Source organism: Cryptomeria japonica, chromosome 2 (assembly GCF_030272615.1).
Source record: "Cryptomeria japonica chromosome 2, Sugi_1.0, whole genome shotgun sequence".
NCBI lineage: Eukaryota > Viridiplantae > Streptophyta > Pinopsida > Cupressales > Cupressaceae > Cryptomeria > Cryptomeria japonica.
The window spans coordinates 431,481,761-431,487,616 of NC_081406.1; the positions used below are offsets into that span (position 1 = coordinate 431,481,761).

The 5,856-nt window shown below is 47.6% G+C and overlaps 1 non-coding gene across 1 annotated transcript; it reads right to left on the reverse strand.

The window, feature by feature from the left end:
• Window positions 1-1,026: 1,026 nt before the first annotated feature.
• Window positions 1,027-1,145, reverse strand: LOC131873766 (5S ribosomal RNA). Its single transcript, XR_009371665.1, has one exon. It is a non-coding gene; the product is annotated as a 5S ribosomal RNA (ribosomal RNA).
• Between the last annotated feature and the right edge of the window lie 4,711 nt (window positions 1,146-5,856).

Here is a 5,856-nt window from a genome sequence, read left to right on the forward strand (position 1 = left end):
CACGATTCGGAGCTCGGTTTGCCCGGGGTGCGCACACCTTCGCTGGGCTGCGCACCTTGGTGGGCGCCATGGTGCGCTCTGAGGTGCGCACCTTTTGTGCGCTCCAAGGTGCGCACGAAGTCAGAGCTCGGTTTGCCCCGGGTGCACACCTTCGCCAGGGTGCGCACCTTGCTGCGCACACCTTGGCTGGGTTGCGCACCTTGGTGGGCACCATGGTGCGCTCCGAGGTGCACACCTTTTGTGTGCTCCAAGGTGCGCATGAAGTCGGAGCTCAATTTGCCCCGGGTGCGCACCTTGGTGGGCACCATGGTGCACTCCGAGGTGCCCAAGATTGGTGCGCACCAAGGAGCGCTCCGAAGTGCGCTCCAAGGTGCGCAGGTGCACGCGAAGTTGAAAGCTGGGTTAATTGTCCGGTTTGCCCCGGGTGCGCACCTTGCGTGCACCTTCGCCGGGGTGGGCGCCTTAGTGCGCACACCTTGGCTGGGCTGCGCACCCGGGCGCGCACACCTTGGCACCCACGTTTCCTTCATTTTTTTATTTTTTTTTTACAATCTCTCAAGTGGGAAATTCTATAATCTCAACTTTTTTTGCCTTTTCTGGTGCGCTCCAAAGCTCTCTCCAGCTGCGTGCACCTGCCACAGGCGCGCACCCTGCCCCAGGCGCGCACCCTGCCCCGCATAGCTTTGTTCACCTGTCCCGGGCGTCTGGTGCGGAACCTTAGAGTAAGAAACATCGCCGTGCACCTTGGCCAACGTGCGCAACTCGACCGAGCGTGCACTGGCCGAGGTGCACACCGATTTCACTTGGGTGCGTGCGCAGCACCTCGGGCGCACCGGGGTGCGCGCACAACGCCCGGGTTGCACCGTGGCCTGTGTGCTCGGGGTGCCTAGGGTGCGCGCTCGGTGTCGCCCCCACGCGTGCGGTAGTGCAGGCACCGCACCCCGACCCGGCCCGGCCCCGACGAGAACGCAAACGGGCAAAAGGTTAATTCAAATAGCATTGCGACGCCCGACGAAAAATTAAAAAAGGGTGCAACACCGGGACTTCCCGGGAGGTCACCCATCCCAGTACTACTCTGTCCCAAGCGTGCTTAACTGCGGAGTTCTAATGGGATCCGGTGCACTAACGTTGGTTTGATCGCACCCGTTATGAGCTTGTCGCGGTGTGTACTTAGCAAACTGCGACCCACGTGCGAATCCACCCCGGCCACCCACCCCCGTCGAGGTGCACACCCTCCCTCACCAAGCGCACCCCATTTGCCAAGTGTGAACCCTGCTCGGGTGCGTGCACCTTGCTAGGGCGTCGGGTGTGCACCCGTCCCGGCCTATGTGCGTGCACTTCGACGGGGCGTCGTGTGCACACCCGACCCGCCCATGTGCATGCAATGTCCCGTCTGCAACGCAGTGCCCGCACACCACCTCAGGCGCAACGACCTGTTATCACTGATTAAAATTGGGTTTTTCTTTTCCCATGATTGGCTATGGTATGTTGAAATTTTCGAGTAGGGTGTAATTCCAAGTGCTTCAGTTTTGTTCTAGACCTTAAGGGTTTAAGGGTTTTTTATTTTAGATCCTATCTTATTTGTTTTAAACCCTCTGGTTTCTAATCTGTCGTTACTTTATTCACTTAAGTTATGGGTCGTGGGGTCGTAGGAAGTGTCCCCCCTTGTTATTTGCCTAGGTGGTTACGTTGATCAATTGAAAATTTTTATGCCTTGTATGTTTTTCTTCTAAAGTTGTCGGGCCCAGTAACTAGTGCGCATCTCACGGATGGATCCACAGCTCGCGCTATTTTGCTAGGCGAAGTTGCACGTAGTTTAAGACCAGCGAAGTTGCGAAAACCACATGGCATGCCACGTAGATGGTCCAGCTGGTTGTTGACAGCGAGTAAAATGGCAGCACATGGCACAAGTCACAACAGTCAGTGCGTCAGGACTAAAGGCTGAAAGGCGGGCCCCGGAGGTGAGTCAGGTCACAGGTGGAGATGACCTAGCAGGTACAGCTGTTAACAATTTATTGAAGCCCTATATTTTCTTATTGACAAATCAGCGCTGAATGTGACAAGGCGCTAGGTGTTCATGATGAGTCAGCGGGCCCACCCCTCCTAAGAGCCTTTTCAGAGGATTAAATGCCGATCAACTTATGAGATGATCCAACGGTCGGCGCTATTTTGCAAGGGTAAGGTGCTCACTCTTTGTGCCCGTGAAATAGCGAGAATGAACGAGAACCATCCACGTGTCATGATGATGACCTGGAGGATAGAGCTATTGAGAGGAAAGTGAGGCCCCCGTGGTTTCCTTCTGGCGAATGACAGAGTGACAAATCAGCGCCGCAGGTGACTGGATGCCAGGTGTTCACGATGAGTCAGCGGGCCCACCCCTCCTGAGAGCCTTTTCAAAGGATTAAATGCCGATCAACTTATGAGATGATCCAACGGTCGGCGCTATTTCGCAAGGGTAAAGTGCTCACTCTTTATGCCCGCGAAATAGCGAGAGGAAATGAGAACCGTCCACGTGTCATGATGACACGTTGTCTAAGAAGAAAGTGTGGGCCCGCCAAGGTGGAAACGTCGGTATAAAAGGAAAGACACCCGACCAGTATTAAGTGGAATGCGAAGGGAATTTCAAGGCCAATGATTCGACGCCACATGGTATTATGCAGCCAATAAAAAAAGCGAGACCCAAAAAAAGGCCAAAGCCGTCAGTTAATCTAACGCTCGATCAAGTTTCTTTTGATCGAACGGTTGGTGCTATTTTGCAGGACTAAGCTACCCAATAGTTATGCTTCGCGAAGTTGCGAAAGAGCAAAATGGAACACTTGCAGGAATGTTGTGACCCGTTGGAGTGAAAAATATGAATTCTCGTATGAATTCAATTTCGAAGGGACGGCCGGAGCATGCGGAATCAATGTTATAGTTAAGGCCCTGAGTACAAATATTTGATTTCCTAACTACCAAGTGAAGATATCTTTTAAAAGATTTTGCAGAAGAGCAGATGTAGAGTTATCTTCTTCAGATACAGAGCAAGTCGGTTTAGTTGTAGAAAAAATTCCTTCAAGCAAAGATCAGGTTCTCTCATATTTTTGTAGCAATTCTTGTGTGGTGTTCTAAGTAAGACAATTCTTTTGTTGCAGGATTGTTTAAGAGTGATATTCATTTTCTTGCATTTTCAAAATGGCTCCTAAAAGGGAATTTTCCTGCAAGGTTAACTATTTAGAAAGAAGTGTATGTGATGATTTTTTAGAACAGTTGACGTTATCAACCAATCAGGCATCAAAGGCCAAAGAGTTAGTGCCCAGGGCTCCCCGTTTGAAGATAGGAGAAGGATTGTATGACAAAGGTAATTGGCTGAGAGACCCACAGGTTGGACTATCCGGGTTGGGGTTGTTTAAAGTTGGATTTGGAATGAGAAATTATCCTGCCCCTCAAAACAATATCTGGGAACTAGATGTTGGGAAATTAGTAGTCCCAAGGGTATTCATGGATACAGACCTGCTAACCCAAATGGCGTTAAATTATGATCCAGTCACAAGATGCATCCGGGATGTAAATGGGAAAACCCTTGTTGAAATTAATGCTGAAGAGTTTAGGACAACATTTGGACTTAATGAGTTCACAAACTTCCTGGAACCTATAAGTTTCATAGCATTAGCCCAAGTTTACGGTGCACAGAGGAGTCATCTCAGGAATGGGCCTTTCAAGGAACTTTTTGTGAAAATAGGAGGGTTAACAGTTGTAGGACCCAACACACAAGAGCCCTTCTCATTAAGTATGTTTACCCTGAGGGCTAAAGGAATGTACTGGGCACTTTGTCAAGTTCTAGGAGAAGATGCTGAAGCAAATATGCCCAATCATTACTTGCTATGATTGTCCAGATTTTGAATCCTTCTCTTGCTATCACATTTGATTATGCCTCTTTCATTGCCGATGCTATCCATGGAGGGTTGATAGGAATAAAGAATGGAAAGGTGGATAGGCCTTTTGGATGGTATTCACTCTTAATGCACCTTTTTCTCTTCAAAGGTGGTGATTATTTCGCCAGTGGACTAGACCTGGTTAAGGAGAAGGAAGGAGAAAAAATGCCAGTACAATTATGGAGTATTGTGTTGTCATGGGACAGAGAGGATGCTAGTTTCTTAAAGTTTGATAAATATTTTGCATCCAAAATAAGGACTCTCCTCTGCTCTAATAACCCAAGAGTCCCCAAGGTTCTTCTGGAATTCATAAGGCCAAAAGAATTTGCAGAGAACATCAAAATTGTTCATAACTGGGGCGACATCTATTTATATCCAGTCTCCACAGTTTTTCAGAGTTTTTGGTTTCAGGGGTACTCCATTTTTGTTACCTTACCAGGTCCCTCTCAAAGTGGGAATAGCGGAGATCCTTAGGCAAATTGGTGGCCTACAAGAGGCAGAGTCAACAGGCAAAGGTAAAGGGACTATTTTCCCTGATGCTACCATAGCCCACCAATTCATAATAACAAAGGGAGGCTGGAATTGCTTTGAGGATTTCCTCAAACCTTATCATTTATCCACTGCAGTGTCCAGGTGTGCTGATCCAGAGGACTTCTTCAATGGTGTGTTTAGGAAGAATGTAGCATGCAGAGGTAGGCCTCATCAATTCCAATTTCCTTAAGACCTCATCAGGAATGAATTTGATCTAGATGAGCAGGAACTAAGGAAAGAAAAGTGGGTGGCTTATAAGAAAGCCTTGGATTTTGTGCATCAGTTTGATGCTAGCTATGACCCATTGTCTAGCTTCTTCCCATTAGAGGAAAAAATAAATTTTTTGATTGTTTGCTTTGAAGATGTGATGCAAACACTAAAGGAGAAGAGGGAAGCTATGATTAAGAGCAACCCTGAAAAGGCCAGAGTGATCTTAAGTAGGTCAGCTTCCAGCAAAGCAATTCCTCCTGGTGATTACACACTGCATAAGAAATTAGGTTACAGTGTGCTGGTGCCTACAACAGGAGAGCCCTCTACATCCAAAGGAAAGAGGAAGATACAAGATGTCATTGACATCCAAGACAGCCCAAAGAAGCAAAGGGTGGGGAAGGAAGTGCAATCAGATACACCCTTGTATTCCCCATCCCAATCCCTTATCCATATAGGAGATGAACAAGCAGCAGCTGAACACCTCTTGCCGTTGGGTAGCTTAGGGGAAATTGCATACACCTATGATGAAGTGGAGGAAGGGATGCCAGAAGAGCCCATTGATGCTGAAATGGATATTACCTCCACTAAACTAAAAGGCCAGGAGTGGGATCCTAAGATAAAAAAGGCAAGTAGTGCCTTTTTAGCTGATGATAACTTTGTCACATCGGAAGCATTTATGCAATTCATTTGGAAACAACATATAGATAGATATAATGCTAGATGTGAGACAAGAAAGGCTGAGCAGCCCAATAAAGATCCAGCCTCAGTGGAGGAAGAAATAAAACAAGAGATGATGGAGGAATTCAAGACCATCACCCCTGAGCAGGGAAAAGATATGGTAGCACAAGCTGGAGTGCTTATCTTGCCAGAGTGGGATATTGTTGATGCCCTGGTGCTAGATGCAGTGAGAAAAGAAACTAAACCCACGGAAGGGGTTACTTTCAATAAGGATAATGCTGCAGTAGTCATGTGGTCTGTCAAGAGAAATGAGAGCAAGAAAGGAAAAGACACCCCAGGGTCAAGTTACCTTGGTGGAATGATGGTAAAGAGAGTACAAAGTATAGGGGTAGTAGAGGTTGCTAGTACTATTTTAGAAACTGCAAAATTCAGTGTTGCAGTGGCAGAGAAGGAAGCCAAAGAAAAAGAGGCCCTCCAAATTAAGTTGGAAACAATTTTAAAGGCCTATAACAGTGCCAAGGAGGAG